Consider the following 24,650-nt stretch of genomic DNA (forward strand, 5'->3'; position numbering starts at 1 on the left):
CTCATTCACACCAGCTCAGAGTCATCATTTTCAGGGGAATCACTTATAATTTAAAGCAGTATTCCAGAGAGAAGACTCAGTCTCATCATTTCCTAGTGTTTTTTTAAGATCTAATCAAATGTGAGAAGCAGCTTTAGGTTTTTGTTATGGATGGAGGCTGAAAGGAGACTTGGTCATACTTTGCTGACTGCAGTTGTTGTTCTGTGGTTCTCCTTTTTTAAATAGCATACTTCTAGATTTTGCTATTTGCAAGTGCTTTTTGTTTTCCTCCTTGAGTTTGACTTGGCTGTTGGGGTTGCCTTCTGCAGAGCACGGGAAGTTAACCACACTTGCAGACAGTGCACTGTGCAGCACACGCTGGCACTGTTGGCAGTCCTGGCCGGTCATGCTGGTGCTGGGCTTGTAACTCTTACTTGTACAGCCAAAGCTGCACCAAACGCTGGATTTGGCACCAGGAAGGACTTTTCCTCAGTCAGGCTGCTAAGTTTTGTGGGTTGGATTTTTCTAAATTTTAGCTGGCTACTTCTACCGAACAGCTTCCCTTCTGTTTCAGGGACTTGGGTATAGGTTATGCCCTGCCTTTCCTCCTCTTTTCCTGGGATACATTCTCAGGCTTCTGGTCTTCTTTGCTTAATCTTTTCCATTTGTTGTACATGTTTCATATCTAGACTATGTCATGAAATTGCCTGGGGGAGAGAGCAGGTGGGAGAGAGAGGTAGAGCTGGACACAATGAGCCCTTCGTTCTGTTAATCCTAATGCCCTAAACTGAGAACTCAGCCTTCCTACAGACACGGGATTTTGTTCGGATTTGATACTTTAATTGTTATTTGGATGATTTCATAACCAGTGCAAAGAAGTTCATGGGTTCTGTGAATGATTTTCTTCAGTGAAATAAAACCTGTAGTTAAAGAGTACTGCCAAGGCCATCTAATACGGGGTTAGACCAGCTGATGATGTGCAAGTCTGAATCTGTTAAGGAAAGAAATGATACTGATCAGCAGGTGGGGATTTGGTTCATAGCTTTTGCTCCTTCGTCAAATCAAGGGTGATAATTCCCTTAAGTTGAACAGGGCAGGATGGCACTGCTTTGTCCGATCTGTAGGCCAGCAAAGATGCTATCCACATGAATTTGCAAATGAACTTGTATTGCACCATGCTCCTTCTTCAAAAACAGTTTCTCATTTAAGTAATAAAGCTATATTTTTAGCAGATTGGAGCATAGAAAAATCCAGCTGAGTTGTGCCATAAAACAACTCTTTAAGAGAGAATAATAGGGAGTTTTTATTACTCCAGACCTGCGGATATTAAGATGAACTTGGTGTCCTAAGAGTGAGATTATATTCTAGCCCTTCTTCAGTTATTTTCAATTTCTAAAATCTGTGAATTATCTTAGAGTTATACTCGTGAATTTTACACTTGCAGGTAGCTTTTAGTTTAGAGCACAATCTCTAATACGTGAACCGTAAGAAATAGGCCTCCAGCTTCCCAGAATGGGAGGAATTGGCTATACCAGCTTAATCTGCATCTACCTCCCACAGAGAGGTTGTAGGAAGAAAATGAAAAGTATATGTAAAATTTTGTGTATTTATTACTTTTAAAAAATATCTTTCATGGGTATAATCTGTCTTTAATGACACATTCGAACTGTGGTACTGAGAACTATTGCATAGCTAATGCATTGTTTTGTTTTTGTTTATTCTGCAGAAATGAAGGAATTTCATTTTTTAGCAAACTTACCAGTGCTCCTTTATTATTCACAGGCCTTAAAATGCATGACAGGCTGAACTGCAAAGTCCTCAATGATTTTAATACTGGCTTCTTTGCGAATCTAAACTGGTTTTCCAGCCCACTACTTGGTGGGCCACAGGGGCTTTTGCTGTAGTGTAATAGATATTTAAAGCTTATTATGGATGGCTACGTCTGCAAATACGCTCAGAAAGGAGAAGAGGAAATGCACTGCGTTATCTGGAGTCGAGCAGGGAGGAGATTATCATAGGAGGAAACCTGAACAAGAGGTGTGACAGTTTAACAGGCGGAGGTGCTGACTCTGAGTATATGATAGACACAGACAATTTCAAGAGGATCATGGAGTTAAGAATCCAGCCTTCACTCATCATTACGAGCGAAGAAACTTCCGGCTAGCTTGTTTTCTTTAGATGAATAGAAATGGTCAAAAATGCCATCTAGTTAAAGCACTACCTATATTTAATTCAAATATAGCATCAGGGTTTATTTCGTTTGCTCTTTTTGTCTCCTGTGAACACTTTTAGGAAATAAATGCAATGCATTAACCTGGATTCAGTTAGGCAATGAATAGCTTAGGATATACGATATGCAATTCTAAGACAGAGGCTGTCTTTTTATTTTAGATTCGTGTAGTGCTGGGCATCCAGAATCTAAGTTGATAACTAGGACTTCTAGGCAATGCAGTGACAGAAAAAAAATAATACCAAACTTTCTCGATGGCAATTTTTGTAAGGAAATGTGTAGACCTATGGAGTATACTTAAGGCTTGCATAAGGGGGATTTAGTTTCCCAACAGACTGTCTAATTGATCTTCTTGACTTTCTCATATACCACATAGCTTTCTTGGGCTCGAGTGACTTCCAGATTTGCCCTAAAATAAAGGAGATCAAAATCTGACATTGTATGATTTAAGTTCCCTGTTATATTCACTAATACAAGTTGACAGATGAAAAGTCTTCTAAAAATATGCATATACTCCATGTTACAGCTGTGTAGACCTGTACGGCTTTGCACGCTCTATGCGCCTGTCGTATTTCTTACATGCAATATTTATACTTCATTCAAAGCTGGGGCAGTAAATATGACTTAATGAAATTCACGGCTTTTGAAAGATATTACCATACTAGAGCATGTGCTTGAAACTTTCGAAGAATATTTATACATACACACATTTAAATAAGCATAGATTTGTAACATACGGTCTTTACTACTACCTGACGTTATCACCCAGGTCTTGCAGCCCTCTCCAGCTCTGCGGCTGCAGCACTAGAAAGTGAACACCGTGAAGTCGTTACAGGATTTGAAATCCTAGCCAATTCGCCAGGGAATCCGGAACCTAAATTGGCATTATGAAAAGCAAAATGCCAGCCAGGTCCTTTGGTGCCCTCTTTGATCTATAAGCGTTGTTGGTGCGTAGAGCGACGTTTCATCTCCGCGCAGGTCACGCAGCATGTGCTGCTCTGGTCCTGGGTTCTCTGCAGGGGAAAATCAGCCCGATGAACAGAGATGCCTGTATGTGTGTGATCAACATGGCACTTGAAAGCTTGTGTAAAATAATGGTCGTGCTGACCAGTGTTAAAATCTGCTTTAAGACCAAGTTCCTTTCATTACTGCGTAATATGGCCATAATTAGGCAGCTTGGCACAAATACTTTATATACTTTTAAATTAACACTATACACACACACATATATATATATAGTTGCTAAAATGCTTACCATTGTCTAGTGGGTTTTTTTAGAGGAATGGCAGAGAAACGTCAAGGAGCCAGTCGAGACCAGGCATTTAAGGAGGCTAGGAAGGGAGACAGGGAGAAAGCAGCACTTGCAACCGCATGCTATGCGAGGGCAATAGGATACGGATATTGTACTCTCGGAAATCCTGGCTTAGGGAAAGGATTCAGCAATGAGCTGACTTCGTGAACAAATCCCACAGTGAGAATGCTTCCTTTAATTCCACCGTTGACAGTGGGTTTGCAGCCTAGAGCCTGTGGCAAGCTACAGGGCCTCATTAGAGCTGCTGCAGAGGCCAGGGATCTCTGGCGCTGGGCAAATGCAGCCTTGGCCAGGCACAGGTTGAACTTACAGTGTCCCAGACGTCTAAGATGGGGATTCTGGCACCATCAAAACATGTACTTGTCAGAGACCAGCTGTGGTCTACAAGATATTGGATGAATGACTACTAATTAGAAAGATCTAATTTCATTTGGTCTTCAGCAGGACCTCAGGAGGAGTCCAGCACCGTCGTCTTACTTATTCCCGTTAAAAGGATGATTATGCATTGCCTTATCTGTCTGGTATCTGAGTTCCTGATGTTCTTTGAATGCCTTTGGTCATCAGCTCCTGAGAGGTGTGGAGGAATTTTCATTTCCTGTGAATTCAAAAGCACTTTTTGGTGCTTGGAGGCTTCCACGAGCCAAGGTGTTCATACTCTCTAGGCAGGCCCAGCCAGTGATTTAGGGCTGCTTCATCCATAGCCTGGTCAAAAGCGAGGCACATTAGAAAGCTCATGAGTAGAGCAGGCATTGGGGTACTCTCACCCATGGCAGGTGCATAAAGAATCAGACATCTCTGACTGGATCTTTGTTCCTCTAAGCTTAGTTTTGCAGATGCAGGTAAACTGGATCCCTTCTTTCAGGTGCTTGGCCAAGCAGGACCTTTCCCTGAAGGAGCTGTCTCGAGTTGTGGCTTGCAGAATGCCCTTGTGTTTCGATCTTGGAAGTCTGAAAGTTTTATGTGGATGTTTTACTGTTGCTTTTCGCCCAAGTGTGATGTATTGGACACCTATAAATGACATCTAAAACTATGTTTATAATCAGATTCGTGCCTGTACATGTGTGCGCGCACACACACACACGCAGAGGACCTAAGGCAACTGCCTCTCCTCTGTAGCCTCCTAGAAATCGTTGAACTTTATATAAAATCAGTCACAGCTCTGTGATTTCATGCTTTATGATTTTTGTTGTATGTATGAGGGAAATTATAACCCTTGTAATTTCTCTCTTTCTATCTAAAAAGCTTTAGGTAACATCAAGATATGCAAGTAATGCAAAATAAGATGTCTAGATACATTAATGAACAAGATTTAGTGTAGGCACTGTACACTTCAATGGCCCTAATAGAAATCAAGAAAAACACAACCTGGAATGGTAAAATTAAAAAGCCTGTGTGGAAAAAAAAAAAAAAAAAAAAAAAAAGCTTTTGAGGAAAAGAGCTTGGAAAAGCAAGGCACGCAGCCGGAGTGAGAGCAAAATATGTTTTATCTATGTAAGGCCCCATTCCTGTCTTATTTTTGAATATATGACTATGCCACTGGAAGTGGTAGATGATTAATGTCTGTGGGATTCCAGCGCTTGCAGAACTGTGTGCCGAATCTGAGATCTTAACCAAAAAGAGGGAGACCGTGTGTCTCCGTGCCCCACTACCCCCATCGCCGGACTTGCGAGCGTCTGGTCGCAGGGGACAGAACCAAACTCTGCTGTTGTATCCAGCGCCTTCAAAAAGATGGGTTTATTTTAAATCCTCATACTGGAGATCTAAGCGTTTCAACATAAGAATATTTAAATGTGTTGAACATTGCCTATAACATTATGGAGAACTCGGATAAGCCTGTACAACCGTGTCCTTCTTCCAGAGCCACGGATGTAATAATATTCTGCTTTCTGCGTGCATGTGTGACGAGGGGGGATATACTTTGTTTTTTCTGCGAATTCTACTTTATCCCCTCTCTTGAAATATAATGTGGATATTTCAAGTCTGAGCATTTAAAATTGGCATCTAAAGCATTTTTATCTGTATGAATTAAATCACCAGATCAAAGCCATGGAGCAATTGAGGTCCTTTACTTAGGTCTCTAAAGTATGGATTATGTGGTAGCGTTATGGTACCCATCTTCTTCCACTGCGTGTAGAAGAAACGTGGACTAGGTGCCTGGTTGTTTCACATCTCGGTAAGGTGAGATACACCTGAGCCGAAGTGCCCGATTCTGAGTACCAAGCTTTAAGTAGTTGACTTGAAGAAAATAATGTAAGGACAGAAGAAAAAAGAAAGAAAAAAGAAAGTCAACACCCCACAATTTCCTTGTCCTCCCCGATCTCAAAGCCTTTTAGTTAGAAGCCGTTAATGAGGCAACGGGCCAGATAAAGACAGGAGAGTATTCCCAAACATATATTTTTCGACCTTCAGTCTACAGTTTTGAGATGATTGTAAAATGCATGTAATTATCTCACAAGGCGCATTCGGAGAAATCCCGTGTAAGCCTCGTAGTTTGTGTGTCGGGCTGGTAGCAGAGGAGGCTGGCGCGGCCCCTGTGCCGCTCCGCAGCCGGCGCCGGGCTTTTTCCCGCGCTCGGGTTTTCGGGCGTCTCGGGGCTTCAGCAGCCGCAGTGGAAGTGGGGATCGCTTCGCTTAGCTGCGAAGAATGGCTCTCCTATGCACAGACCGGGAACATCTCAAAAAACACGATTAAAAAAAACCCCAAACCAATAAAGTTTCCCTTTATTTCCCCTTTTTATGGGGAAACGAGGAGGTCTTAAGCACGCCGCGGTGCACGGAGCCTCAGCGGCCTGGCGCAGTGCATCGCGTCTCGCCCTCTGTCTGTTTTAATTTAGCTCTCGGATCTGCAAGCAGTTATGCCTGTGCGTAACGCAAAATGTTTTGCCGGTTTTATGTGGTTAAGACTATTTCTGTGCTTAAAATTCAACATCTGTGTGCTTTTAGTGCAAGACCCTTAAATTCATTTTGGCTGTAAACCTTTAAAAATAGTATCTCAAAGTTATTTTTCCGTCTACCTGTGGCGGTTGAATTTGTCAGAGCTGATTTCCCCTCTCATTGGGAAAGTTTTCCTTTGCGTCCCCATTTGAAAATGGTATTAGTTAACGAGAAAGCCATTTACCCGATTTGTACTTCTCATCGTTTCCGACTGTTGGTCCTTATGAATGGCAGATGCGGGCTTCCTTCCGTAAAGCCAGCGTATTGAGGTGGATGGTGTAAACTGGACACTATAGCATGGGCGGTGATAGACTTAGGTAGAGCATCATCATCCAGCAGGTATCTGGAGTATCTTCTAAAAATCTTACGGATTGTAGGAGGAGGAGAGAAGGGAAAGAGAGAGTTTATTGATTGCATTTCCCCTCTGCGGTCTAAGCTGGTAATAAAGCTGAGGATATTCTATCAGGATGCACAAAGATTCTTAGGTCCCCCAATTTTATTCATCCGGAGAATTATGTTGGGGTGTGCTGAAAGCCGTAGGCGCAGCAAAGCTCCTTCTGCGCAGGATCTGCTGCCAAAGCGAAAGCTCAGCGGGACTCCAGGGACGGCTGCTGTCAGGGAAAGTCAAATTTGGAGCTTTACACGTGTGAACAGTGTCATTTTAAAAAGTCGGTTCACCAAGGAGCTAAACAGGGATTAGCCGCACAAGCTGCTTTAACTCCCTTGCATCCTACGGCGGATAAAGGTGAGAGATGCTGGCGGTCGGCGGACGGAGATCGTATCGGAGGCTGGTCCCGGCGGCCGAACGGGCGCCCGGCGTTGCCGCGGGAGTGCCGTCGTCCCTGGCCGGGAGCCCGGCCGCGCGCGCGCCCGCGGGAGCCCGCGCCGTCGCCCGCAGTCCGACCGCGCGCCCCTTTGGGAAGAGCGGGCTTGACACGCAAAGCGGCGTCGGGATGCGGTGAAGAGCTTCGGCTGGGCGGGTTCCACGGCGTAAACCGCATTACTAGCTGTGGCGGGTTGGGAGCTGAACTGTGCCCGTTGCCGTAAGCTAGCTCGAGAGGCAGGAACCAAGAAACAGAGCTGGGAAACTACGTTGTAACAAATTCTGCTATTCCTATCCGGAAAAATTCTGTGCATTTCTTTTAAGCATTCTCAGTTAAAAAACTCCCTCTCCCCATAGGTGCTTTTGTCCTATTGAACATGCAGGTATCTCTTCATAGGAATTCCTTTCATCATATTTTTCTCGAGGTTGCCTTCACAGGTGTGAACTGTGAATTTTTGGTATAGCTTTCGGATAAGCTCTTTCAGACTGAAAGAGCGCTGGGTCTGAAAATGCTTCAGCAGAGATATTAAATCAACAGCAGCATTTTGCTGCTGCAAACAATTGCCAGGTACATCCTTAAAGCAGTTCCTTCCTCTTGTACTGTTCCAACAGCATCATGAAAAAAGTCTTGTCCTTTGTACTCCCCACCCCCCCCAAACATGCTCCTATCTTGTAGTAAATTCATTTTTCAGCCCTGACTTTGTGCAAACACAATATTGTGCTGCAAGCATTAAAAGGCAATTTAGTACTCAAAGGATTAAAAGCTCATGTTAAATTGAAGACTACACTTGGCATAAACATTAAAAATTGACAGAACACCCTACACATTAACTGCACCAGGGCTCCATAATTAGCATTTAAAAGTAAAACATCATTTCCTTAGTCTTTCCTACTTACTCATTTATAATGCATTTATTATAATACAGATGTGAATATGAAGCCTTCCACTATTGTCAGTTAGTAAATAAAATAAAAAAAAATGAAAGTACTCCTGTTAGAAACATGGGCCTATTTGGTGTGCGCAAGGATTCGGGGATGAGTGGTTTGTTAATCCACATCTCAAATGCATGATGAATCAGCAGTGACTAACTAACCTCATTCTAGGTCTAATTCTCTTACGTGAGCATCCATGGAGAAGGCTCAGGGCGCAGGAGCGGGGGGTTTCATTGTCTAGCGTCGGCAAAGGGAGCGCAGAATAAGCTCTAGCTGCCAGGATTTTCATGTATTGTGTCGGGTCTAGTGTTGTGCAATGTGGGAAAATAGATATTTGGCTCATCCTGTAATGTGGAAAATTTGTTGCAGATTGAAATTTGAATGCAAAAGGAGAAGAACGAGAAAGCAAATCTCATTAGGGAAAAGGGAAAGAGAGACTATCGAATGTTAAAGGGATAGGACTTTATTGACTTTTTCTTTTTAATTCTTGGATGAGATGGCATTTTGTTCATGCATGCTAATGCAGACCTCTTTTGTCATTAAAAATACAAGGTAGAATGGCCAAAAGCTCGCTCTGCTAGGGTCCAGTATATGTCTGGTTTTGATTTAAATCATGCACAACATCTATATTAACATGGTGTTGCCTGTATTGCATCAGGCTCGATACTTTCTTCCCATTCCGCATCTCTTAAAACCACTTTCCTCTTCTTCCAAAAAAATCCAAAAGGCTTTAGCCAACCCTTTTCTTTCAGCAGATCCATAGGTCTAGACATATTTGAAGAATTTTAGTTAGACTGCTTAAATCATCTCAAGTATCATTTAATCAAGATTACCATTTACCCAAAAGGTATCTCCCCGTCAAGACCTGGGTCAGCAAGCAAAGGTCCTTTTTCAAGCACAAAAGAATATGTTCACCTCGCTGGTCAAGACAACCACCTTCAGTCGTGCCTGGCTTTCCGCCAGTGCCACCCATCAGCTGCAGCTCTGGCCCGCTCGCGCAGGGTGGCTTTGGAGGTGTCCCGATGTTCAGAGCGATGATGAGGGAGCTAGCCCCGCCGCTTAGGTGAGACCCACCTCTGTTTCTTCACGTGTAAAAACGTGGCGACATGCAAATAGCTCGAAAAGGCGTCATCTTTACCTTTTGCGTGGCTTGCGGGCCATGATGAACTTCTTTTTGTTCCCGTTCTGAACCCTCGAATGATATCCTGCTTCTTCCAGGGTCACTGCTGTGTGCAAGACAAGACCACGTTTTGTTCTGTCTCTGTGAAATGCAATTAGAAGCCCCTCCACAGCCAGCAGGAGTTTGAGTTAAAAGGAGCGAGGGGAAAGAAAAAGGACCTCCCCGCTGTCCAGCAGTGTGTTGACTTTGAAGTCCTGGGCCATCTTTTGTCCCCCCTGGAGGGCCTTTAATCAGGACCTTTGCCTTGTCATCTGGAAAAAAAATAAAAATAAAAAAAAGCCCTGACACAGTTGGTGGGGTTGTCCCTGTGTGTGCCCAGAAGAAAAGACTTTGTCAGAAATTTCCCCTGACCCAAGCACTTTGTTTCTTTGTCTCTACCAGACAACTGTTTGAACTAAAAAGGAGGAGAAAACTCGCGTATGCGATAACAGGATTTTAATAGGGAGCGCGGGTGACTTCTTGCGAGCTTCCCTGCCAGGCCCAAGGCTGCCACGAGGCTTTGGGGCTGAAGGCCTCTTAAAATAAACTCGGCTCCGCCGGCTTTTTATAGCCTTCTCCTCTGCAAGTGTCCTCGGCGATAGAAAGAGGCGCGCACTGTCACATTGTACCGCGCCGCTAAGTAGAAGGACTTAATTATCACGTTACGGATAATAGCACCAGAAACAGGTACGCTCCGCTTGGTGATGATTAACGTTTGGTTTTGGTTGTTTACATAGCAGTGATTTATAAATCAGCTAGAACTTCTTAATTAAATAAATAAAGCCCCAGCATCACGAATGTTGCATGAATTCTGCAACACAGGGAAGCGCTAAAGCCGAGAGGACTGAGTCTGGACTCAGCGCCGGGAAGCGCGCTGTGACCCCAGACTCGTTGCTGTACCCTGCGGCCTCGGGGCAGGCGTTTGCCTCCTTGTTGCTGAAAGGAAGGTGACGTCAGGTCTAAGGTGTGATGATTTATGTTTTATTTTCTGTTGCATTTTACAGATGAACAAAATGCTCGGCCGACATGCTGAGAATTACATTAAAATTAGGGGACCTATTTTTTCACTGGTGAAAAATCTACTTGAGCTGCCTCTCTAAAGACATTTTTATGTATCTGTTGCAATCCAGCCTTGCTAGCTGGATGGTGACTATGACTTTTGTTCTAAGGTAAAGGCATACAGCAGTATCCATTCTTTTTTTAAGCAATATGAAGTATTTCTAAAATAACTTCAACATCCTAGTTAAACAACCATTATCTCTTTACACGTTTTTTCATTCACCTTTTGATATGCTACAGGATTTTCCCTACATTAAATCAGTTCCTTTTTAGAATAAAATAGCAAATTATTAAAAAAGGGAGAAAAAAGAGAAGAGATTTTATAGGAACAAATAGATTAATAACCAACAGTGATACGATCTGGCAGTCTTTCTTAGAGGTATGCGTGGAGTAGAACATGGAGCTGTATTATCAAAACAGGTTCAAGTTTTATCGTGGCTCTCATGTATTATATTAGATTCCCACAGCTCGCCTCCCCCGGTAGTGTCTGGAATAATCCAGACTGGATATAGATCAACTGATTAACTGAATCTCAGGAACAATAGCTCAGCTTTGGTATCAATTTTACTCTTTCTGCTTCCTCTCCATGACCTTCCCATCATTAATTTTTATTTGAATTACGCCGTATTTGTCCCTTTCTTCTTGGGCATTCGAACGTTTATTTTGAAGTAATGCCGAGCCTTCCTCCTTGCGGATCATTAGTGTTCCATCCCATTTATGAAACATTATGGTATAATAGAAAATAAACCTGCCTACTCTCGCTAACACAATAATATACATACTATTACATGCAACATGACTGACACGTTAATTAATAATAGAGGGACTTGTCGTAATTTATCTTGAAACTGTACAGTCCTGGTTTTCACTAGGTTCGCTGTATTTTTCTAACTTCCCTGCTTTCTCAGTAACTGTGGTTCAGCCTTGCAAAGGCTCTGCCCTTAAGCCAGCAAAATTTCTAAAATCGTGCTTAAGTCAGAATGCCTGAACAGCCCCATTAGCTTCAAAAGGACTTCTTTTTTTTTGCTTAAAGTTAAGCAGATATTTAAGTGCTTTGCTAGCTTAGGGTCAAAGTGTTCAGCACCTTGCAGGACTGGGTCTTATCCACCTCCTCATTAAAGATACATCAGAACATTTGGCATGTCTTTATCAAGCGGAGAGGTGCAGCCAATTGACTTTATGTGACAGCTAGAAGTAAAAGAGATCAAGGGAGCTTGAGGGACAAAGAAGTTAGGTTTTGTGAGAATCCTAAATGAAAGAAAAAATAGCTTTTTGAAAGCTAGTCAAAATTGTTTCTCGTGTTAGAAGGATTTTCCTTTCAGGGGACTTTGGTTCAGTACTTTTCTAGAGATTTGGGTGTGTGGATGGAGGTTGAAACGGAGAAGACTCGGTGCACACGCTTCGTTGTTGACCCTTTTGTTGTGAGCACCGTGACCTTGCAGAGCGCTCGGAGCGTAGCCGCCTGCCGTCCCTGGCGAAGATGCACGGAGCAAGAATTGGGAGCCTGGAAGGAAGTATTAGGAAGGCTCATATATAATTTTGCCAAGTGGTTTGCAAAGAACAAGGTGGCTGATAGGTTTAACACTGAGGAAAACGAGACAATGAATTTACAGCATGAGCTTGGCTATTAAACTTTTGCTGGGACATGAGTCAACATCCAAGATTTCCAAAATACCGATGAGGGAGAAATTTTCTCTTTTGGCTGGGACGTTACCTTGGTTAGATTCATACTACAAATTAAAAGGTCATTTGCATTTATATTTCTGCTACTGATTATATGAAAAAAATGTTTTAAACACAACACTGTCGGTGCTTTCTTTTTTCTGTGCAGTGAAATAAGTGTATATGCATGATTAATCTGTTAATCCCCCATCATCCAGCTGTGATGTCCTAGGCACATCTTGCTGCTGCCACTGCAGGATCAAATAAAAGACTAAACTGGACAGCAGGTTGGAGTTAATGTGGAGCATAGATCCGTGCAACGATGTATGATGTGCCTGAGGTTCATGAAGGAAAGAGGGAGCACATCAGACGTTAGAGGGATCTCTTCCAGGAGGGTTTTCCCTCTGCTCTCCTGACCTGTCAGAGTTCACTGACTTTAATCAGGAGAGTTGGCATTGCCAGGTTTTGGAGATGGCCACAGCCTTCTGTGGGCAGATGGACTCCTCTGGGTTCAGCTGGGCCGTTTCAGGGAACTGCATCTGGTGCTTGGCTCTGCTGGCATTTGTCTCGTTGTGGCGTTAGGCAAGAGGTCCCCTGAGAAACCGGTGATAGCTGTGCTATTTGTCCCCTGTGCGTTTTCTTGTCTGGAGGGTTTCAAGGAGTCTCTCCTCCCGAGTGTTTGCTCTCTGCCTGGTGCCATGAGGCCCCCATGAAAAGACTCTTCTGGAGCCTGAAGAGTAGAGCGGGCCAAAGCTAAGTGTCATCTCTCGGGTGGTGGTGGCCCCTGCTGCAGGGACCAAGCTGGATTCTGCCAAGGAGGCCTGGATTTGGGGTGGATTTTTGGCAGTGTTCTCCCATTTGTCACCTGGATCAGCCACCACTGCTGTGAGATCAGAAACGTCATCTTCGGGCAACAGGTCTGCACAACAAACTCCCTGCTTCTGCCAGCTAAAGCCTTCTCCCCAGGAGGAGATTTTTCAGTCTACACCTTCCTTTTCCACATCCTGAAGCTAACATGCAGCTGGAAAATCCTTTTTTTTTTTTAATAAAAAAGCAGGCATAAATGTAAACTACACAAGTGTCAGGTTTACATTCATCCTTATAAGGCACATCAGCAGAAAATGCGAGTTTCTGCTAGGCTTATTTATTAAAGTGTGGTGCACTGCAAAGGAAATATCTCCAGTGTTATTTTCAGGCTCAGTGAACTCAAGAATGTATTTGTGAGTCTTCCAGTTATTATGATATCAGTGGGGAAATGCGAGGAACAGGACTTTGCGATGTCAGGCAGCTTTCCTGTCACTGTTAATTTACTGCCTCTCGGAGAACCAGAGCCTAAACACTTCAAGTATTAACATCATTTCAGCTCTTAAGTAAAACTAAAGAAGTCTTTTCATCTTTCCATTGACTGGCGGGCTACTTAAGTAGATCACAAGCTTTATGCTGCTTTTGTCTGAGTGAAGAGGAAAACTTTAATTGTTCCCATCTTCTAGTGCAGGTATTGATTAATAAAATGTATTAGGAAAGATCTTGGCCTACTTTTTGCACCATCAAACAAGTACTTAATGACTGTATTACTATGAAAATGGCATCACTTTAAAGCATTGGATTGGAGCTCCTTTGTACTCCTCTTTCATTTGATTTTTTTTTCTCATCCCATTATGAACAATAAAGTTTCTCCTGTACTTTGATATTATACAACAGAAGGGAAAGCAGGCAGCGAGTAGCTCGTAGTTCAGGGTACCAAATTCAGCGCAAAGCCGGTAGCTGTGGTGCCTGCGGATGTCTCCAGGCAAAGGGAGGCATTGCCAGGTATCGGATGAGTAGGCTATCTGCAAGTGCAAACCGGTCAGCGAGCAAATGTGAGACGGTAAATCTGTATAATTTACTCTAATTTAGCATTTGGTGGGTAGGAATATTAATATGACTCACACGCTAAGAGGGAGAAGGCGTGTTTATGAGGAACGTAACTAATAGGCCTGTGTAAGATGAAGAACGCCTGCCTCCCACGACATTTAATCTCCTTTCCTCCTCTGGGCCTCATTTGGAGAATCTCACTCCTTTTACACCCCTTTGCAGCTTCTGTAGCTACCTACTAGCCTACGTCCTCCCACCCCGCATACATATGCTCACAAATCATCGTACCTCATGCATCGAGTGTCCTTATTTTGCACGCTTGCTGAGATTTACCCCTTTTTATCAGCGCCACATAATGCTACCAGTTTTAAAGCAGATTTTAAAGCAGATCTTCTTGTATTATTATAGCTGGGAGTTCTTGAAAATCCTCAAAATGCAGCTTGCCTCCGTCTTGGTAAGTGTCTTCAGTTTGCCCCTTGAAGGCCACAGTGTCTGTACACTTCAGGTTTCGAGCAGGTTAGGGTCGGTGCAAAATTGTTAAGACCCGAGAACAGGGTGATGCTTTCAATCTCGATGCTGTTATCCAGGATGTCGTTGCCTGTCCCCGCTAAGCTGCTCCAGCCAGTGTCACTACCTGAGCCAACTGCGGCTGATAGTGAGCGGACTACAACGTACTTCTCACTGCAAAAAAAGTACGATTGCAGGACGCTTCGTAATCTGTGAATTTGGAACGAAGGCGGTATGTTTTATAGCACCGGTACCGGGGAGACCCATGTCCCTGAGTAAAATAACGCGTGGATTTTATATCATGCCGGCATGCGCAGTGCTGCAAATGGAGGCAGGGAGAAGCGGAATAACAGCCCACCTTCCTTCAGGAAAATCCTGCAAATATTCCCACAGCTGACTCCCCCCAGTCCATGGCTGCTGGGCCACACTGATACCGTGATAAAATGCATTTGTATCCGCCTCTGGAGATGCGCCCGTCTGCCCCTGCACTGCACGGAAGTGGCTGGGGTGCTGGGAACATGAGGAGTGGAGGAACACAGCTAAAATAGCCGGAAAAGGACCCTTAGTCGCTTTCTTGCCTTGTTCCCTTCACATTCACAAATGCTGCTCTGTCTCTCCTCTTGTTTTTTTTTTTCCATCCTTCCTAGGGGCGATGACTGACAGATTAATATATGTCTAGCTACGTGTCTTAGAAATCAAAAGGAAGGTGCTGTCAGAATCGCTTGTCAGAAAATGAGATTAGGCACACTTGTCATTTGCTGAGGATTGCAGTCTTTCAGAGATAAGGTTGCATTTAATGAGTGTAAAAAGCCTCCTTGTGAAAAAGGGGGTGGCGCAGGAGAGGGAGAATGATGATTTTTCTGGTGTCAGCTGAGTGCTTTATCGTAGAAGTTGATACGGTGGCACCCTGGCAGGCCCTGATAGTGGCTGCTGGGGCTATTGCACCTCTTCGGTCGCTCCGCAGCTTCAAAAGTGATGATTTGTTACCTGCTTTTAAACTCCTCTCGGATGCTGAAGCCCGCTGTCCCGGGGGAGAAGCGGCAAAAGCGTGGACGGGGTGTTTTAAAGAGAGGCGCGTGAAAGCGCGCGGCGTAAGGGCGCTGCGCTGAACGTGTGGCCGCTTTCCCCAGCAGGCTATGGAGAATACTCGGCGGGTTTCGGTGAAATATGGAACTCGTCTGACAAGTGAAGGATAACTAATGAGAAACAGAGCTGTATCCCACTGCAACCAATTGTGTTTTGTTATGGAAAATATTTATCAAGCTTTTTTTTTTTTCCTTCATTTTGTTGGTTCTCCTAACAGTGCTATAATAACTCCTCTTATGTATGTTACTAAAATCTGCAGCAGAGGTGGGTTTTTCTTTTTTTTTTTTTTTTTTGGTTATCAATTGGATATTCTCATATGGTACATGAATATTTTAGGTGAATGTTTCATTCGTCAAAGTAATGGTCATTCTTTTGCCAAGTTAATGTCTTTGTACTGTTTAGAAGCTGGCTGAAAGTACAGATTTATTGTTCATAATGTAGTGGCTAAATATGAGATGACAGTCAAAAATGGAATTTATCTGTTCAGCAAAAGAGACCCTGCATTAGCTACGTGTCTTTACAATAATATTTCTTTACTGGGCCTACCTTGGAAGAATAGATTTCTCTTGTATAGTCTACTCATCAGATGAGATGTGATTTTCATTATTTTGCTTGAATGTTAGAAAATGAAAGAAATTACTTGATTGGTTTCCGGTGCTGATTCAGCATTTCCTGCGCTAAAAATGACCTGAAAAACAGAATGGGATTACAGCACACGATAATGGATGCTTTATTCAGTGATAAGAAAGTCTCTTTCCCTGACTGGGGAGAATGAAAAATATTCCTCTCGTATTAGTTGATTCAGTACATAGATATTGACAGACAAATTAATCTGAAATACTTCCGCAGTTTCACAACCCACTAGCAGGCAGAAATTAGGGGAAAATAATGGCCACAGCTTAAAAGTGGTGCATTTATGAAGTGTACTCACAGCAGTGCTAGCGCATGTGGAAGAATTTATATTGTGTCTTCTTGTTTTGCGATAGGGATTTACAAATGCTTCTGGTTAGACTATGCAGTGTAGCTGGCAGCTTAAGAGCCAAGCAAGGTCTCAAGGAGCTAAATCCAACTAAATAATACTCCATAATATATTTGGTAACTCTGAATTTAAACAGCGGGAAGAAGAAGAGATGAAATGTGTGTTTTCCAATTGGAAAGCTGTAGCCAAATGTGCTGATTCTTGCTCTTCGTCGTTGGCAGAGGGAAAGAAAGGCAATTGCAACGTTCGCTTCGAATACTTTGCATTATTTGAAGAAGCCTTGGGGGAGAAATGCCTTCATAATTGTAGGACAGGGGAGATTTCTGTGCAATGAATGGATTCAGAAAATTATCCAGTGTCATCTAGGTGTGCAAAACTGAGCTAACCTCTGTCCTGGGAAGCAGTGGAGACCACGCAGTGTTTTTCTAGGATCAGGCCCATAGGGAGAGTGAAGGGAGAGCAGCCCCGCTCAGCTAAGCCCCACTTTTTATCTTTGTTTCTATTTGAAACCAAAAATCATAAAACTGCCTGCGGAGTGGTTGCCTTGCTGTTCCTATAAATGAGAATTCCAGCTTTTATGCTAATTCAGTTTCAGGTTTCTTTGAACCTGCACTTTATGGGCCTCTGCTTAAAACTGCAATCTGTTCTGCATAAAAGAAGGGATTACAAAGTGATTTAGTTTTGCAAATGCTGCAGAAAAATAAAAATAATAAAAAAAAAGTTGCACCGTCATTAATACTCTCTCGCCAAAGTTTTCTGCTTTGTCAAACAAAAAAAAAAAACTTCACTCAGGTTTAAAACTTAGCCAGCGATATTACATAGCCCAGCAGTTCTGTCGCCTTCCAGTTGGTGCTCTTGAGCATCTACTTTTTGCATGACCTTTTCCCCGTGTCTTGCCTTAGCTTAAAGAGCGCGTGTGCTCCTTCTCCCTGAGCGGGCAGCCAGGCAAGCAGGACCTTCGTCTCCTGCCAGGCGTCCACGTGGTGCACCAGGCGCGCACCCTCGGGGCCGTAGCGTGCCCCGCGCACGGACACGCGGGATCCATCCTGCCGGCAGAATCCCGCCTCTCGGCGATCTTCTCTTCCCTAACATCTCTTGCCGCCTTTTACAGCATAAGCGGGCGGTAACGTTGTTTGTCGTGACGTTCGTTTAGGTCACTCTCACGAACGGGTACTTTGCCTGAACCTCTCCAAGGCGTTAAAGTTTAAGGATTTCCATTTGGGATGTTACGGCATCGCTAGCTGTTCAGAGCCATAAAACTCCCCTGATAGCTCCGTAAATCCTTTACTTGAGAAAAAGACCTCGCATCTCCTGTCCAGTAAGGGCCAAAATTATTTGTGTTTTCAAAGCGTTATGGAGGACTTTGTAAGGCATCATAATCTCACTCCAAACGCAGACAGCATGGTGTCTTCTGGAAAGATTAGCAACTTATTGGAAACACAAATGTTTCCAGTCTTTAACAGAATACCAGCGTATTGGAATATCCAGTTTTCACGTTGCCAGGAAAAAACTGCAGAACCTTCCAGGTGAGATGAGGTTTGCCATAAATAATTTAATCCAATATAATCCACTGTAATTTCAACAGTCATTTGCTCATTGCTCCAGAGATGGGTAATTCTTCTTTGGAATGACTGTACTGCTTGGAAACGAATGTCTGCTTCTCTGCCTGCCATCTCAGCTGCTTTAGGTCATTTTTATAAAATGGTTGGATCTGAAAACCTTTTTCAGCAAGTGAAAATTTTTGAAATCGCTTTTGATCCAAGTTCAGTGCACATCGTCTGGCTGTGGTTGGGGCAGAAATAAATGTCGACGCTGACAGAGACCGCAGGCAGGTTAAAAAAAACAATTTGGCAAGGCCCTGTGCAGATAAGAGACAGAAGATTTCAAAAACCTATCCAGGCATATCTTAAGACACTAGAAAGTGTTGCTGTCAGGAAAGACGGAAGTTGGATCCAAAGGTTATTGAAATCATTAGTTTTTTTTTTTTTTTTAACTTAATTTGGCTTTGGGTGAATTCCTGAACTCTAAACAACATCAAATTCAGCATTGTAAGAGGCATTTCATACATGTATAATGCTCTAGCAGGAACACAGAGGTCCTCTACTTATCTTTAAGACATAAATAATGAACATAATGAGGCCCACAGCTCTGCCAGTAAACCTTAACAGCCGCAGGGAGATGAGTAGGTAAACGCTTTTCAGATTTTGTGTATGCTGAGATTTCAGGTGTGGCATGTGGTTAATGTTTGAAAAACCTAGTACAGACAAGCCCTGTAGTTTAATCCAGCTGAGTTTATCAAATTAAAGTCTTGTGAGGAGTCTAGGCTTTAATTAGAACCCTTCAAACCATGCCAAGATGTATAAAGTCTTGACCAAAATTGTTTATAGAATATATTAGTTACCACACCCTAGTGTTATGCCTTTAATTCCTAGTCTGGATACAGTCGTTGACTCCTCCAGTTATTGTGCTAAGAACACTATCCCATTTTAACATTTTTATTTTTGATGGGGACTGAAAACTGGACTCAAGCCATCAACTTGCTTCGCTGAGGTCATGAAATAGCTGATAGACAGCGATGGCTTTTGGCCATTATCCACTGTTTATCCAAGAAACCAGAAATGAAGCCTTCTGTATTGGATTTCTAGATGAGGATATGGTAATCTGCCTCTCTGACAGCACGGGATTACTCTTTGCAGCACATGTCTATTAGGAGATGCGAGAACCCGTGAAATACTGACAGCCACAGTCGGTGCTCAGATACGTTGTAGAAAGCTACGGTAACGCTACTAATGTGAAGAACTTAGAACTTTAATTTCCATAGCTGTAACCAAGCTCTAAACTTGGCCGTGAGATTTTAATTCTCTGACGAAGATGATTTGTCACAGTTTTACCGAAATATTCCCACTTCTTACCAGACGCATAATGAGCACACGGCAGTGTTTGCAACCACAGTCTTAATTTGGGGCTGTCACTGTGGATGCATTTGTCTTCTGCTTACTGGTGTTGTTGCTGTCATGCATGTTCCCGCTTAGTTGTCCCAGTGGAAACTATTACAGTCAGTGCAACTGTACCTGAAATATGAATTCTGGAGAAGTCACAAAATAACACTGAGGAAGAAGAACGTTCACAAATGGATCGTACTGTGGAACCCTTAGGATGAAGGTTAATGAGAAATATTTGCATAAAATGCTGTAGTTCCATATCAGTGTATCAGTAACTGGTAGGGAGTTTTTCTTACGTGTGCCTTTCTTAACTGTTGCACTACTTGTGCATACTTTTTAGACCATTTTTTTCTTCTCATTTCATGCTGTAGCGTTTACTTTGTCCAGGTAGGCCTTCAGAGCTGCTGAAGTGTTAGGTGAAGGGTTACTCCCAGAGGCTGTGGAGTAGGATCTCAGATGAGGCATTCTCCTACTCATCTCACATCATCAAGGCACCGTCCCCCAGGCAAGCTCAGAGCTGGCCGAAAACGTAGGTGCGTCTTCCAAACATGCCTGACTAGGAGGGTTCAGCTTGAATTGTTATGAGACCTAGACTTGATTCAAACCAGGCTCTTCAGCTTGGGCTCCTGCGTCAGGCCGCTCTGAGCTTGGATCGGCGTGTGGGTACGTACGAGGTTGGGCTCAATCAGCACCTCCACAGCACATCTCTGGTGAGGGCAGCCATCTCTCTGCTTTTAATACCTGGCTAGTAGGGGCAGCCCTGCTCTCTTTTTTGCAAGGGACAAAGAGGAGAGCTTCACGGCTCAGGCGGACAGGTGAGTGGGACCTGGACAACCAAATACTTCAGAGGATCTAGCTCACATCCAAAAGGGCCTCCTTGGAGGCCATTAAAGTTTAGTCCCTTTAGGATTCCTAGCATTGATTCCCAGCCAGTGAACTGGTTCTCTTAACACTGCACATGGCCTCAGAAGCCCTTAAGACCCATCAGTTTCTCAGGAGACATTAGGTTGCATAGGCCTACTACGCCAATGAGCATAACTGCTCATCTTCACCTCGCTTTGGCTTGTTGAAGACATCATTGGGCTGTGATTGCCTTGCTCCGGCGAATCATCGTTTATATAATAACATAGCCGCATGTTTGATTTCTGCAGCGGCTGCCACTAATGGTGTGCAGCACTCAAGAAACAGTAACTTTGTTGCCTGTCGGCAGTAACATTTGGTGCTGAAAGGAAAATAAGGGAAGTCCGCGGAAGAGTGAGAGCCGCGGCCCCGGCGGCGCGGTGTCGAGGGCCGGCGCGTCTCCGACAAGCAAACCTCGCCGCACTCCGAGGGTTTGACGCGAGGCACCGCTGAAGTTAAGGACGTTTTTCCCCGTCGGTTAAGAAGCGACGAACGCGATCTTCTGCGCTCCGGCCCCCCGCAGGGGCCCGCGGCGGCCGCTCCTGAGCCCCCGCGGGCGGCTGCGGCGCCGAGGCGGCTCCCCGAAGGCGCGGCGGCCGCTGCGCGCCCGCGGCAGCACCTGCCGCGCCGCGGGACGCCGCGGGACGCCGCGGGACGCCGCGGGCCGGGGCGGCGCGGCGCGGGGCGGCGCGGCGCGGGGCGGGGCGGGCGGGGAGGGAGGAGCTGGCGGCGGCGGCCGGCTGGGAAGCGCCTCTCGGAGCGGCGCGCAGTGCGGAGTGCCCGGGCGGCGGCGGCGAGCGGAGCGTTCCCCCCGCCTGCGGATTACAGGCTTGCGGCGTGTTTCGGCGGGGCCGGAGGATTTGGGGGTCGAGCCGCTGCTCTCCCCGATGGAATTCACCTGAGCGCGGCCGCGGGCGACCCTCGACGGCGGGAGCGGCGGCGGCGCTGGGAGACGCTGCCTCTCCGGGAGTCCGCTTTGTCTCGGCCGCGCAGGGATAGCATGACTTCCTGAAACAAAACGAGAGGGGGAAAGGAAAAAAAATCCCAAGAAGGAAGCAAGCCGCGCGAAGGACCCCCTGCCGCTGGCAGATGCGCGGCGCCGGCCCCGCGCTGCCCCGCGCAGGGAGGTGCGTGTGAGCGCGGGGGCCGCCCCGCCTCGCCCCGCCCCGCCGGCCGGAGTTGCTCCGCGCCGCCGCCGCCGCCGCGCACCGGGGCCGCGGGGGCCGCTGCCCCGCTCGCCGCCGCCGCCGCCCGCGCTTCTCTTTGTCCTGCTGCTGCTGCCGCCGCCGCCGCTTTCCTAGCGCTCCGCGGCCGCCGCCGCCCGGAGCGCGCCCGCCCGCGCCCGCGCACACCCCTCGCTCTTCCTCTCTCCTCCCAGGGAACCATCTTGCAGGGAGAAGGGGGCGGGGGGGGGCACACGACCCTGCGCTTCTCCCCTCGCTCGCCAGCAAGGATGCCCGCCGCCGCCGTCTGGGATTGTCCCCTGAAGGATTAGTTCGGGTTTCGCTTTGAGACTTGCAGAGCCGCCCTGGATCGGAGTTTGGCGGCGCGCACCTCCCCGCACCGCCATGAGCTCCCGGCTGTCAGTAGCGCTTAACCCCCTGCGAGCAGGTAACGCCGCTGCGCGGGCCGGGCCGGGCCGGGGCACAGGGCGGCGGCAGCGCGCTGCTCGGCCGCCCCTCGCCTCCCCCGCGGCGGAGGCGCCGCCGGCCCGGGCGGCCGGGGCCGGCGCCCGCCCCCGCGGTGCTGCGCGGTGCTGCGCGCCGGCGGGCGGAGGGGCGCCGCGGCCGCGCGGGGGGCAGGTGCGCTGCGCTGCGCGCCGGAGCTGGGGGGTGGCGCGGGAGTGCGGGCCAGGAGTGAGTCAAGGCGCCGTGTCTGGACAGGAAATATTTTAGCAATACATCGCCTTGAGTGACAGGACATTCCTCGAGGAGGGAAAAACACTCTTGCGGGCTTTTTTTTTTTTTTTTTTTTTTTTTCTTTCTTTCTTTTTTTTTTCCCTCTCCTTTTCTTCCGTAAGCCCGGGGCTGCGGACGGCTTTCATTTCGTGTTGAAAAGGATTAAGCGGGGCTGGGGAACAAGGGGATTTATAGGGAAAAAGGGAGCAGAGCGCAGAGGAGGGAGCTGCTTGTAATCGGCTGCAGCTCCGCTCTGCGCGCTGGCCGCCGGAGGAGCGGGCCGAGGGGACGGCGCCGGGGGCAGGGGCGCCGCGGCGCGCCGGAGCCGCCCGAGCCGCCCGAGCCGCTTTCCCCAGCCGGGGCGCTGCCGGCAGAGAGTGTCTTTCCCTTAGCTGCCCCAGTGGGGCTTGAGCGGTGGCAACGATGTGGAGAAAGGGGGATGAAGACCCAGGTTCACTCGCCTGCTGGAAAGGGGAGATCTGAGGGTCTCCCTGGCTTAGACAGCGAGGTCTGACACTTTCCCCCGAAGCATGCCCCGCCGAAGTGCAGACGCTTCGCAGGCGATAGGTGCCGGTCGGTGCAGAGGCGTGTTGAAGGCAGCGCTGCGAAGGCGTTGTGTTTTAGCCTTCTGCGTGAGTGCGGAGTTATCTTTAAAAATTAATTTGGCCTTCTATTCTTTCGGTGCTGTTGCGTGGTATGGCTGCTTAATTATAAAAAAAAAATATGTTAACTGCATCGAAATCAGTTGATGCTGTATCGTTTGCAGGCAGAGATTATATTTATTGCTGTGTCAGTTGCACATGGGTGGCAATTAGTGTCTCGTATTTAGCACCAATTTTAAAAGTAATCAAATATGCAGGCAAAGTTTTGTCTCTTGGCTCAAGCTGGCGAGGTGGTTTTTGGTTATATGTATGGTAACCTAGGCAATGTTATATTTTCGAGTTGCTATTCCAGTCAACAGCGCGGTCAGTAATGCAAAATGGGATTCGCTTTCAGACAACCTTTGTCTTTGTGAAATTATTCCTGTAATATATGCACACTGTGCTGCTGATCAGATCCCTAATTTGCTCACGAGAGATGCTCCTGCAGAATGTATTGTGCACCACGTTATGCCTAAGAAGTGCCACTTGGAGATGGCACAACAGTGTTCCTTACCGTTTTATGCAATAGGAAGGAAAAGATTTCACCTGAAAATTCTTGGCTTAAGAAAATCTGTTGGTTTACTTCCGACATTAGAGCAAACTTCTGAAATGTTTTCCTCTCTCTCTGTTGTTCGGAAAAACCGAGGGAGCAGGAAACACACAGCTTTCCTATGCTGTTTCTTTTTGAAACAGCAAAATAAATGAATAATTGAAACTGTAAGAATATATTTTTAAAAAAAGAAGTGATACAGGTTTTACTTTTAGAAGACATAATGGTTTGGAGAGTTCTGACTTCTAAGGGAAGCTGCATATGAAAATGCAACACCAGATGAGATTCACTGGGAAAGGTGATTATTTTCACTCGGAGAGTGGGCTGATTGGCAAGGTTATGAAAGCATTGAGCATCTCTTAATTTGTTGCACTAATATCGGGCCGCTTTTTTGAAGCATGTGGCCTTCTTGATCTCTTCAATTTGTACTTTATTCACGTATTTTCATTAATTTAGAGAAAGTCATCACTGAATAATAAATCCATCATTGGGCAGTAAATCCAGTGTTTACAAGGTATTTAATCGAGAAGAAATATACCAGCGCAGCTTTTAAATAAGCCAACAGGAATCTAGTAAAATCTGTTTAGAAGTCTGAGAAAGAATAAAGCTATTTTTAATGATCGCAGAAATCTTTTGTGTTGTTTACTTGAAGGCAAGGAAATTATTTCAGCGTAGTATTATAGTATAATATGCAATGTAGACTTATTTATCTCAATAATTTCACACCTAAATTTTAATACAATAGAGATATTAAATATACTTTGTTAGTTTGATTTTTTTTTGATTTTGAATACAAAAATTCCTGCCCTTTTAACAAAAAATACAATCTACTTTCCAAATATACAATACTCTTTAATTATTTTTCCTGAATTTTGTGAGAAACCTGTTCTGTATCGGTCAGAAACGACTAAAATATTTCTCAAACATTGCATTTTTTTCCCTCTCTGTTTGCAGTATTTTGTTACTGAACACACTTCTTGCTATGTATTTTCAAAAAGATGTATCCAAAATATAGTTCAAATTTGAACAGCTAGCTGTATTTTATGAATGCGGATATGGTACAAGTTTAAGCTTTAGATATGTATGGTGTGTATGTGTGCATACACTTCTGTGCATAGGTGCCTAAACTTGATTCTTTCTATTTTTGGAATCAGGATGTTTGCAAAATTAACATTTGCCATGTTATCTTATCCAGTCTGATTT

At 45.3% G+C, this 24,650-nt stretch overlaps 1 protein-coding gene across 2 annotated transcripts in view; it reads left to right on the top strand.

Annotated features, from left to right (window-relative positions):
- Nucleotides 1-24,650, top strand: part of AUTS2 (activator of transcription and developmental regulator AUTS2) — a 745,402-nt gene that overhangs the window by 647,740 nt on the left and 73,012 nt on the right. The gene's annotated exons all lie outside the window — the stretch shown is intronic.

This window comes from Rhea pennata, chromosome 20 (genome assembly GCF_028389875.1).
Source record: "Rhea pennata isolate bPtePen1 chromosome 20, bPtePen1.pri, whole genome shotgun sequence".
NCBI classification, from domain to species: Eukaryota; Metazoa; Chordata; class Aves; order Rheiformes; family Rheidae; genus Rhea; species Rhea pennata.